Raw genomic sequence first — 12,957 nt, forward strand, 5'->3', positions numbered from 1 at the left:
TACACCCTTTGAAAAACAAAGAGGCCGAGGGGAAAGAGAAAAGGGGGCAGTGCCAAAGTACCCTTTTGCCAAGAGAAGGTGGAGGGGGTCGCAGTAGGCGGTGGTCAGAAGACAGTGAAGAAGGTGAAAGGTCAGCAGTACAAGAGCGTGTTTGTGCGTACGTCGTTCTAACTATTGTTCATTGTGTGTGTATATGTGTGTGCGTTTTATTTCCTAGGGCTTAACATCACTCACTAAGTGATCCCATTTGTGCTTAGTTAACCAATAAAATCACTAATAATCAAAAGCAAATTAAATAGTTATTCCCCAACTTAAAGTTTTACTGAGGCAAACACTTAAGGAAATCTAAGGGGAAATGGCGAGAGGATTGCAGATTACAGACTAAATGTACATACAATAGCCTTTCTGTCTAAGTCAATCAGTGTAAAGGTAGGTTTAAGTGAGTAGGAATTTTCTCACATGGTGTAAATGGCCACGTTACCACATGATTATGAAAGTCATTTGGAGCGGCTCTAAACAACTCGGAACAATTTAGAAAATACTCAAGGACACATGAGGTAATCATTGGAGGGTGCCAACTGGCTTCAACATGACAGTTGCGATTAAAAAGATTTCCACACAACACACTTATGCACTCAGAAAATATACACTTCCTGCACATGTACATATATGAATTCATGCAAATAAACACACATGTGCATATGACACATATGTATATACACACATCTTCGAACTTCTCACACATCACACATCTGATTTGGCTGCCCTGTGGCTGCATACACACACACACACACACACACACACACACACACACACACACACACACACACGCAGACTTTATCACACACCAACAAAGCCATTATAACCAGCATAAACAAGAATGACAAGTTGAGATTAATGAAGGGCCTGGCAGTGACAGGCCAATTTAACTGTCAACCGTGATGGCTGTTGAACTTCACCAGTGTATTTATACAAGGGTACCTTAGTGCCTTCAAATGTTACTAATTGATCATGACCAATAAGTAATTAGAAAAGCTGATATTGTGTCCTTCTTCCACACGTGTCAAAGGCACACACTGAGGACGCGCGACTAAGAATAATGAATAGAAATGGATAGATTTTAAAATGAAGTGTAGAGGTAGCCAGCTTATTCCTTTTAAAATGTAGCTTCTGTTCAGTGTTTTTTTCTGTTTCAGTGGAAGTACACTGTCTCATAGCCTCTGGCAGTAGACCCATCGCTGTGCTTGTCCTGTTAGACCTCTGTGCAATTGAATTTTAACAGGACGTATCGTTATCAGTACGACTGACCACAATATTTACTACAGTATTTAGAATACCATGTTGATATTCAAGGAAATGTGCTTCAGTGGTTTGAATCACATCTATCTCATAGATTCCAATCTGTGCGTGTAAATAGGGCGTCTTCCTCACACACTTATGTTAGTCATGGAGTTCCACAGGGTTCTGTGCTGGGACCAATAGTTTTTACAGTATACATGCTTCCCTTGGGTAATACTAGTTGAAAAACTGTATATATTTTCATCAGTATCCAAAAAACATCCAGCTGCATTTGTCCATTGAGCCAGACGATACAAATCATCTAGTTAAACTACAGGCATGTCTAAAGACTTAAAGGCCTGGATGACCTCTAACTTCCAATTTCTAAATTCAGACAAAAGCTGTACTTGGTCCTAGAAATCTTACCAATATGGTGTCTAACAAAATATTTACTTTAGATGGCAATACCTTGGATCCAGCCAACACTGCAAGGCATATTGGTGTCAATTATGATCGGTCCTGCAGAACCAACCGATATGTATGACTACACACAATATAATTTAAAAAAAGACTGGTGCTTTGGAACAAAACTAAATGAAAAGGTTTTAATTCTTATCTGTAAAATGTGCCTGTAAAATTTAAAAGGGATGAATGAGCCACTTCCAGTATAAGTGTGTGTGTTTGTACATATATACAAACACAAGGGCTTAGAATCATGGAACTAATGTTTTCATCAGCAACAGTGGTGGCCTTGTGGATGCAATATAATTTGAAATGCTGCAGTTTCTATTTTCAGAAGTTGCCTAAACCCTGAGAGCCTAAAAATAAAGCATGAACCTTAAGGACACTGTCAAAAGAAGAAAAGCGCTGAGTAAAATGCTGATTGACTATTTCTTACATATTACAGACTCATAATAAAGTTAAAAAGTTAATTCTTAGGTAACAGTTTTGCACACAGGTAATAAAGTAGGTTATCTACAAACCAATGACCTTTTTTAACTACATATCAAAATATTAAAACATCTCTGGTTTCATTTTATCTGCTTTTCTTGATATATTTAACTTCACTTGAAAAAAAACAAAACTCCCTTATCTATCATCTTACCTCTCACTGATACTCTTTGCCAGCACTGGTCCAGTCCCAGCCCAGTTCCCTGCAGAATTTATTGGGTTATTCTAACCACTGAGAGAGCTGACAGTGGCCTTGGCCCCCTGGCTTGACTTCACATCCTCCATTGGCAGCTCAAGGCCTGGCTCACTGAAAAGGAATGTGTGAGAGAAATATAGTGTAAATATATGGGGTCTAACAGTGACACCACTCTCAGAGGAGACCCTGGTGTTATAAAGAGAATAAAAAGAATATATCTTGGCAGCTGGAGAGAAAGCTGATGATTTTAGACACCTGTTACATTTGTATGATGGATTTTACCCGTAATTTGTGCCAGATATAAATATTTGAAACAAATTCAATCTACTCCTGCCATTCATTAACACATACTGTCAAGTTATATCAGGTCAACACATCAATTGATCACACAATTTTACATGCAGTTAAATGTTAAATATGCTAGAAATCTGCACATATATGCATGATGTTTTTATAAAATAGTTTTGAAGACAGTCTCAGCATGCAAAAAAGAACACACATTTCCAAATTAGCAACTTTTTTCCAGGTTCCTGCTTCAGTGCATTTCCGGAAATAACTGGAATACATAGCAAACAACAAGCTCTTCAGCCTGAATTATTATTTTTGCATGTTTTCTTTGAACACTTAATGACATTCAGGAAAATTGTTTACAGCTTAATCTGCTAAAAGTGATAAAAGGAACCCTGTATAAGTTTACACAAGTAAATACCACACGGCATGGGTCTGTATTTCCACAATGACAGTATAAAAGTATAAAGTATAAAAGTGTGAAAATGCTGTATTGGTCAGTTGTGGAGTTTGCTGTTATTTTGGACATGGTGAATGCCCAGAACTCAAGAGAGGCAAGCGAAAGAAAGGTCTAGGCATCTCTGTCAACGACCAGCCCCCACAACCCAAGATAGGATAAGTGGTAGAAAAATTAAGAATGAGTGGATGTACAAAGAAATACAATCAAGCAAATGTAAATTAAAGGGAAAGAATAACAAATGACAAACATAAACATACTGTTTGCTTGATCTGAGAGAAATAAATCTTTGGTTGCTACTTTAGTTTTTTTGTTCTCTAGGCAATACGGTGATATATTATTGACAAGAAAATACTTTAGATTTTTGGGTTAGATCTTAAATATGTTAAGAGCTGAGCCATGAATGAAATGTGCTTGGGAAGTTTCCTTTTTTGGCCATTCTCTTGCATGTTTGAGGAGGCTGAAAAAACTCAGGAATTGTTTGATTTAAAAAAAAGAAAAAGACAAAGGATGTAAGATAATGATTCCCTAAAAAGGCACAAAGTAAAATACAAGCCTTTTGTAATCTGGAACAGTACAAGTTAACTTCTCTGCAAAACAGTTTAAAAAGTACAGTGATGATTTTGTGCTTATCTGTTAATAAATGCATTCAGACTTGTGCTAGGATATGTTCAAATGTCATCAGATGAATGGAAAGGAGTGCATTTCTAAAACAGGCAAGAGTGAAAAAACAAAAGTTTTCTACTACACTACACTACACAAACACTCAAGTAGACCCCAAAAAACACACTTAAGTTGCGATGTCACCTCTGGATGCTATCAGAGCAGATTAATTAAAGTGTCAACAAATTTCTTTCTAAACAGCTGATACGCATCACCTAAATATATCACTCGGTAAAAAAATCTTTGCCAATAGGTGCCGTCTCAGTTGGCATCTACAGCTATCCCAGCAGCAAATGCACAGCACTTACTTTGGCATTCACTGCTAAAAATATGTGCCTGCCTTTTTTCCCAAGTTGTCTTGGGGATCGCTGTTAGTGTAAAGGCTAATGACATCTAGCAGGTTGGGTGTGTTCGCCTCTAGATATCAGTGTGTGTGGAGGGGTAAAAGGTGTTCACCCTTTATTTGCTGAGTGGATACGAACCTCTGCAGACACCTAGGCTGAGAAGGGAGGGTGCGACCTCACCCCTGACATAGGAGTTGGCACCTGTCACACACATTGACACTCACACATGCAGTACAAACACACAAAGACATGCATGTGTAAATGTACAAAGGCAACATTCAAAACACACACACAAACAGACACACACGTAACACATCCTCTCAAACACTGTCTGCCACCTCCAGCTCTCCTGTTGGCAGCAGGCTGGTGAGCACAGTGGGCACTGCCAGATAAGAGGATATAGACAGGCTATGTTTCAAGGTAAGGTGTGTAACAACAGAGGAAATCAGGGAGCTGATTAAAGTCTCATAAGGTAAATAAAACATTAGGACATCCATTATGAGATACCACTGTAATTAGTGCATGTCTGTACAGGAATGCACAGTAAAAATAGCTGCAAAGCATTACTGTAAAGAGAAGTGCACAATGGAGGAAGGTCTGAGTTCAGTCACAGAGAGGGATCCAAAATAGCAAAAATGTGGAAAAAAAAAGGAAAATTAACTATCATCTATCAAACCTCTGTAAGTTGCAGTCATCCAAAGTAAACACTGTGGAGAATCTAGAATTTTACAAATCATTCATCAGGGTCAGAGAAGTTAGTACGGGTCCAAGGTTTGCACAATTTAATTTGACTTTAGCGGTAAAAAGAGCAAATCTAGACAGCGAGGACTTGCCCAGAATTACACATTTAATGATTTCTTGCGCTGTGGACACATCTTAATGCATTTAATAATATGTTTCACAATTTTGCTCATTGCTGTTAGTGCTTCCTTTTCCTTTCAGTTGTATCATCAGTCTCATTTAGCTGAGGAAAAGTAGCACAGACTGAGAAGTGAAAAGTGAAAAAGATAGATGAGCCAAAACTCAATTCAGTCTCTGTAGCTCTCTCTTGATGGTCCAAAATAAGCACTTGACCAAAGCTAACATCATAGACTAGGGCGATATTTATGGTGCAGATAAAATATTTATATAGTGACTCATAAAGTCTAGTTCTGGAAAACAGCTGTATGGGTATTAGACACTAAAATTTTGGCAATTAAAATACTGCTGTTGCAGGATATGCTATTATAGATGGTATGCTGTAACTATTTTTAAAAAAAGGGCTTAACTCAACATCTAAACTATACTGTCTATTATTATTATACTATTTTTGTACATTTGTACCTGTATGTTTTTAGCATGAACAGTGTAAATAATAATTACAAACAATTTTTCCCAACACATCATTTGTGTTTCTTTAAGTCATTTTTATTTAAGTAAGTGATTTGATGTCACCTGAGCAGATAATAGAGAATAAGCAATACTGTGCACTGGAGGCAGTGGATAAAGCACATTACAAAGACTATATGAGGACATGTTACACCTAAGATTATTGGCATAATGTTGGGGGAAAATTATCAAACAAATTAAAAAAAAAAGTTCATTCACAGATGTAAATGCCAAACTCCCTTAAATCCTTTCTCAGCCTGGACTGAAACTGAAAGAGCATTAAAAAGCACTGACAAAAAGAATGTGAGAACTAAGAAAGATATCTTTTCTTCCCTAGTTCTCTAATACTGAACAGCATCCCTGCTTTAAAATTTGATCTTTAGTGAATAATGGATCGTGGCACTATCAAATACAGAGAGGTAGATCAACCTTGGTATCCCAGACTAAACATTGGCCTAGATGCAGGAGTCAGTTATGTCTATTCTGGTCTATTGTTTCATGATGTTGAATGAGCAGCTAATTAGAGATAAATAAAACATGGCAAGCTATCTGTGGCTGTAGAGCTCGTGTTTGGTGTCGAATGGTAGATCAAAGACACAGTAAGGTCCAGATTGAAGTAAATAATGGATTAAACTTTAAAAGCATTGCTTCTAGTGGTCATAGATATCCTGCTACATGTCTAGCCTTTGTTAATGCTTGTTAGCATGTCAAAGTTACATGTACCCTGTTCAGACTGTTTAAAAAAAGAAGTTTGCTGACACTGACTTGATCATGATTATAGTAAGGCCCATTACTTCCAGTTAGGTGAAACTGAATGCAATGCAATTATGTGACACTTTGTTTGTGCACTACTCTCTGTGGTTTCAAAATCCAAAAACCAAAGTAAACAAAGATACAAAAAGAAATATCTTGATTAGGGTGTGCAAAAAACTCGATGGCATGATATCGGTGCCATATGACAGCTCTGGGAGTGACTGATATGCCATGTGAGCCAGGCCTCATCATCCAACAGCAATGACCTCAGTAGTGCTATAATGGCTAAATGGAAGAAAATCACTGCAGGCAAATTCTAACAGTGGGTGCCATTAACGTTTGGCCATGTAGCCTATTTAAAGTTAGACACTATAAAAGCTGGCATAGATAACATGAATATTGCCACTGTTATTAACATTATTTTAAATAGCTCAAGATAGGAAAAAAAAAGATCATTTAGACTGGGTTAATATAGCAAATTGCTTTTGGATGGAAGCTTTAGATTTTCAAAAGATCTAAAATGTATTTACATTATTTATGCCTTTTAAATTGGCATGCATTGAGTGCTTGCATTAAAGTCTTCTTTAAAGGATGTCAGTGTATAATATCACCAGTTATCTGTAGCACTGATTCATAGACAGGCCTCATTTTGCCCTCTACTTTCAGATGCAGCACAAAATGAGACAAAATACCACCAAGATCCAGAGGGGCGTTATGGAAATAGAGCAAGAATCAGGTCGTGTTTGATATTATGCACAATATGTACAGAGGGACGGTGACAAAAAAGAGAGCATTAATGCAACCATTAAGACACTTTTCCCTAGTCTTATTCATTAAACATACAACGTTCTGACACTCTCAGTGCTTCCTCCCCTTGAGATGAAATTCTAATGTGATATTAAGAAAACTAGGGCGATAGCAGCTTATTACCATGAAGCTGAAGGAGGCAGGCTGCCATGTCCTCTGTATGTAAACATGAACAGAGGAGAAAACATTAAGTTGGACTTTGTCACAGCAAGTGCTGAGAGTACAGCTCTCAGGAGTGCAGCAGTGTTTTGGATCAGTATTGACACAGCTTGCAAGTGTGTACAAACGGGGGTTGTAATTGCAGCTTTAGTCTTGAGTGAGAATCAACTCTCAAGAAGGCCTCATGGTACATTAAGCAAAGAGAGTGAGGCAAGGGCATCCATCTGGTTAACATGTATAATGTCAGCTCTAGAAATAAAAACTGCACATAGACTATTTTTGTTTTTATACACCTGAAACTATTCAACTAGCATTTAGTCTAGCAGGATAAAAGATTTTTCAAAAAATTCTCATTTAGGGCTAATTTAAAATTTTGTGTCTAATTATGCATTAAAATTCCAAAGACATTTGCATAACTACTTTTACCTCAAAACACATCTACAAGTAACATGTCTATCACCTAGCCTGTGTCTCAACTCTTAAAAAAGTCGAATAGGATAAAAAGAAATACAGTTTTGCATTATAGGGTCACACAACTTTCAATATATCCACTTTATCAAGCTCTTATAGGGCAAGCACTTAATTCACCAAACATCTATTATCATTGTGATATTTATTGAAGTACAGCTAATCATTATCCTAATTTAAGCGATGGTCAAATGTTTAGAAGAACTCCACAAAATTGTTAGGTGTGGTGACACTACCGAACACCAGATGTATTTGTCAGTGTTAGAACGGTTTCCTCTGAGATGATGAGAAAAAAGATCAGTTGAAATGGAAGAGAAACGCTGTTATATGTGTTACACGGACTGTGGATGAAATAATTCTAACCTCAACAAACTCTCTGATTGCATAAAATGTTACCAACTAACTGGCCTTTTAACTCATTGGTTTGACAACACTTTGTTCTGATGAACTTACTGTATCTGCAGATCATCGGTGTAAATCTAATAGAGCTGAGAATATAAAGAATATGAAAAACAGCTCTAGAGGACAGAAAATGTCAGTATCTGAGCCCAGCTAATTACTTTTGTCTGTCCCTGAAGAAGGACTCCATATGTGATTTTGTGTCATCCAAGCTGACGCTGCTCCTGACTTGTGATGGATGCTTTCCTGAAATCCAGACTTTCTCTTCCAACGACGGTGTCTGTGTCTTCCCCTCTTTCCTGTTTTACCAATTTCCTGTTGTGCTCCCTGGTAAAGACTGTAGTTTCAAAGCCATGAAGGCTTACAACAATATGTTTAACAGCAGTTAAACACGTCATATACATGGTTGATATCAAATTATCAAACATTAAAGCCTGTGGTGTGCAGCACTAGTTTGTCTCAGCACTGTAGCCCAATCTCACCCTTCCATGCTTCGACAAAACACTGACCCAGATACAGAGATAAGAGCCAGACATCACCTTCTCTCCTTGTCTTTCTGCCCACCATCTGCATTTTGAAGGGTTAAGGTAAGGACGTGGAATCAGTGACCATCTCCAAGTGTGATAGTGACAGCCAAATGTCAGCCTGCTCTGCTGCAAACTCTTCTTCCACTTCTTAATTTATTACGTTTAGATTAAATCCACTGAAATTCAATATTTTAATTGAATGTTTAGAGCCTGGGTGTTCAGTGATAAATTTCCATTGGCGCCCTGTGCTTCACTCTCATGTTTCTCGCACTAATTACATTTGCATAAATGATGTTCGTCATTATTACCACAGGTTGGTTAGGCACTAGAGGGGTGAAAAAAGGAGCTGTGCAGTGTGAAGGGGCAAGGACGCACTGAAAGGAAACTGGCATCGATGACAGTTTTTTCTTGTGATGACCCACTAAAGTGCTTAGGATACAAGTCTCTTCTGTGCCATGAGAATTAGAGTGGTAGGTTTCCAAGAAGTGAGCACTGGCATTATCAAGTGTCAGCCCTTGAACAACCAAACAATATGGTGAAACTGTGTTCCTCGGACAAAGCTGAACCTGCTGAGGCAAACTGTCTCTCTGTGACCTATTGTTTAAGATCAATGAAAAATAAATTTATCTAAATTTGATGTCAGGAAAATCTAATGTAAAGGCAGTTCAGTTTATTATGTGTTGACCTTTACTAGCTGTTCATTAATCATAGCAAAAGACTGGGTGGCTTGAGAGACGCTACACACTGTTTCTCAAAGAGTTAATGCTGCAAAATCTGAAGCAGCATTAACCTGTGCCTTTTTAACTCCGATATGAAAAGCTTGATTGCATGCCAAATTAGCAGGAAATACCACACATCTCTGCAACTCTACAAAGACTTTTAGACTCTTTTAGCTTATTAATTTAGTGTTACAGTCTGCAATTTTACTGTGTGTTTTAACCTCATCTATTAATCCTGCAGGAAGCAGTTCCAGTGGGGAATGAGTGTGGGGGGAATACACAGACAGACAAAGCTGCACTGTTGGAAAAAAGCTTGGCATCACTAAAGCATTGGAAAAGAGTGGCTCAGTATTTTTTGGCAAAGTCCAATACAGTACTAAAGTGAGAGTTGTGAACTTACATTCATCAAGTGGGCAGAAACATGTGTTACTGTACTCACGTTACATTTTTCAGTAATTTAGTAATGTAACCAATTACTAAATTCAATCATTACATTGCAGTCACAATTATGTCTTTACATACGTTACATAGTTCCTTCAGTTATTGGCACGTGAAGAACCATAACGAGTAATGTGTAATACATCACTTTTCTTGAGTAACGATCCCAACACTGTATCTTATCAGTGCTCGCAAAATTTCAAAATCCCTGGTAGCCCTTCGGGCAGGCACGCTTCAGTTTTTGGTAGCCCAAAATAAATTTAAGTAGCCCGAATAAAAAAGAGAAGGATTTTTTGATTTGTGTTTTTTTCCTTTACAATATTATACATTAAAGTATAATATTGTGAAGGAAACAAAACATCAAATTACAATCATCAACTCAAATACTTGGTTCTAATTGAACAAAAATTTCTATGACTTTGTCAGAACTGTGTAGAACATGAATCAGTCTGTGTCAGATCCTGAATCTGAAATTTCCACTGAAGTTACAGGTAAGAGGTAAGTGGAACCAAGATCTAGGCCATTTGCTTTTTGAAGTTTGCAAAGACTGCTAAATTTTGCCAGTGGTAGTTCACTCTTTGCAACATATTACGCTGTTCTAAACAGATTTTTCAAGACTTCTTGTTGTGCTTGGTTTATTTTTAGTATGTTTTGTGCAATTGGTGTTTGTCCTGGGAAAGATACTGCAGATTGAGCAATAATGCACTTCTTGCATTTCTCATGCATTCTGATGGGGTCTTTCTTAAAAAGACTGGTCCCAGTAACAAAGGCGCTTGCCAACTCAGAAATCAAGGGAAACTCACGACACACTCGTCAGAACATTGTTATTTAGCTTGTCATATTCCAGCCACAGAAATTCTTTTGTCCATGAAACCAAAACAGCTACTCTTTTTTGCCTCATAGTCTGATTTGTCATAACTTTTCCATTTTGTAGTAGGCTTTTCTTTGCTGTCCCTTCTTCACCCTGACCTGTCTTATTTGGCTCTGCAGAACTAAAATACCTGCGTAAATCCATCTGTTTTTACACAGATGGATTTCACACACATAACGGTCAGCGATTCTCTGCGCAATCAACCACTATCACATGTTTAAGCTTGCTGCGGGAGATTTCACTTGTCACATTTGAATAGTAAGCTAATGAGTGATAAGACGATGTCAGAGGAATTGGTGCGCAATTAATCTGTCACTCACCAATCAGTACAGCGGCTCTCTATACACAGTTCACGCGATTGCAAAGTGAAAGTGAAAGCAAAAAACAAATGCAAATTCAAACGCGATTTCAATATGTCACATATTGACAGTGGCTCATCGATGCCAATGACAAAATTACCCTTTGCGACATTTGCAAAGGAATGCAGAAGCACTGACACATATTTTTCCTTCCTATGATAGCCCAATGGGCAGGACTGAGTTAGATTTTGGTAGCCCGACTGGAAAAATCGTTAGCCCCGGGACGTCGGGCTAGCAATTTTACGAGCCCTGCTTATACACTCTTCTGGTAAATGAGTTTAGATTGAACCACTTGTGGGGGACCTCACAATACATGCATTTTAAGTACATGCAAACAGTATTAAACAGATACGAACATTGCATAGAGAGCAGCAGGAAGTCGCTCAAGCCACAGTAAGCTATACTGATGCTAGGTTTCAGTGTCTGTGCTACTTAGTGCTATCCAAATCGGACTGCCCGGACAGAGAAACAGTATTGGTGGAACGGAGGAAAGGTTTTCTCCCCATTTCCTTTTCTTCTTTTTGACAGTCGCCCTTCCAGTGGGACCATTTGTGATCAGGCTATATTGAACAGTACTGTAGATAGATCAACTATGACCAAATACATCTCTCGGGTTCTGTGTGATTTACTGGATAAGTGGGATCTTGAGGACGTAACCTTCAGATGCCGTTCATATGTTCTAGATAGTTATGAGGACTATCACTTTTTCTTTCATCTTCTATTTGTCCAGTTTCCTCAGTTTTTTAAAAGACACACTGCACACTTGTTGGGCACGTTGTCAACTAACAGGGAATCACTTTGCTTGGTGCAAAAACACTATTCTATGCTTCTCAGTGGGTCATCTTTGGGACTCCACATTCATACATTTAACTAAAGAACAGATGGAAACAAATTATGTGTTTTTGCGACACGCTGCTACCAACAATACTTTGTTGCTAGCAGCCTGCCCATGGTAAATGGACTGGTTCTTTATATAGAACGTTTCTACTTTATCTGAGCAGTCAAAGCACTTTACACAACTTGCCTCATTCAGTCATTAACATAAGCACTTTTTTCTAGGCTCTTCCTATGTAAGTTCTTGCTATCATACATTCATACACATTCATACTCCGATGGATCCATCAGAGAGCATCTTGGGGTTAATATCTTGCCCAAGGATATTTGGCATGCAGACTGGAGCGGACAGGAATCGAACCACCAACCTTCCGATTGGTAGGTGATCTACCACTCAGTGTTTAGTGGCTTAACCAAAAAAACAAACAAATCAAAGCATTCGTCTGAAAATGGTCATGGACTGGACTAATGATGGAAAAAGCAGCCAATGTTGAAAGAAAATCTTTGGAAGACCTTTAGAAAGCCTGGAGAATTGTTGCTCACAGCCACTTTAAAAAGATAAAGTCTTACTTGGGAAACAAAATAGAAAGAAATCAGGGGTTCACGCCTTCAACACAGTAGTTTATATCAACATCGGCAGACAGTCATAAGGATGATGTACCACAGCATCCACACATTATTACAAACTGGGCTCCTGTCAGATTTGCAACTCATTACAGAGGGTAAGACAGTCCCTGGTAACAGTAACAACACTTGTGGTAATGTGTACACTGTGCTTCAGAGCTCATAAGTGGGTGTCAACCACTGATGCAGGCAGGGTGGGGAACGATATACTCCTGAGGAGAAAAGTGGGGTCAGAAGAGATGAGCAGAGACAGGAATCAGGGCCTGCTCCCAGAAATTTGCAACAAGCAAGATGTGACTAGAAACATGAGATCATCTCTTGTGCAACGTTGGCAATTTCAATGCATTTTAGAAGACTGACATTAAAGTTGTTTTTTTTTTTAGTTGTTATGTGGATGCTTTTGAAAAATACCAAGTGACACAACAGTTTTGTAAGCTACAATCTGTATGAGATA

General features: G+C 38.2%; 1 long non-coding RNA gene across 2 annotated transcripts in view; it reads right to left on the reverse strand.

Moving 5' to 3' along the window:
• The window catches only part of LOC101464509 (uncharacterized), a 94,305-nt gene that overhangs the window by 13,335 nt on the left and 68,013 nt on the right, over positions 1 to 12,957 (reverse strand). For both annotated transcript variants that reach the window (XR_191243.3, XR_013101341.1), the window contains exon 5: positions 2,384 to 2,536. This is a non-coding gene — a long non-coding RNA (uncharacterized LOC101464509). The remainder of the gene's footprint in view (positions 1 to 2,383; positions 2,537 to 12,957) is intronic.

The sequence above is a fragment of the Maylandia zebra genome, linkage group LG13 (genome assembly GCF_041146795.1).
Source record: "Maylandia zebra isolate NMK-2024a linkage group LG13, Mzebra_GT3a, whole genome shotgun sequence".
Classification (NCBI taxonomy): domain Eukaryota; kingdom Metazoa; phylum Chordata; class Actinopteri; order Cichliformes; family Cichlidae; genus Maylandia; species Maylandia zebra.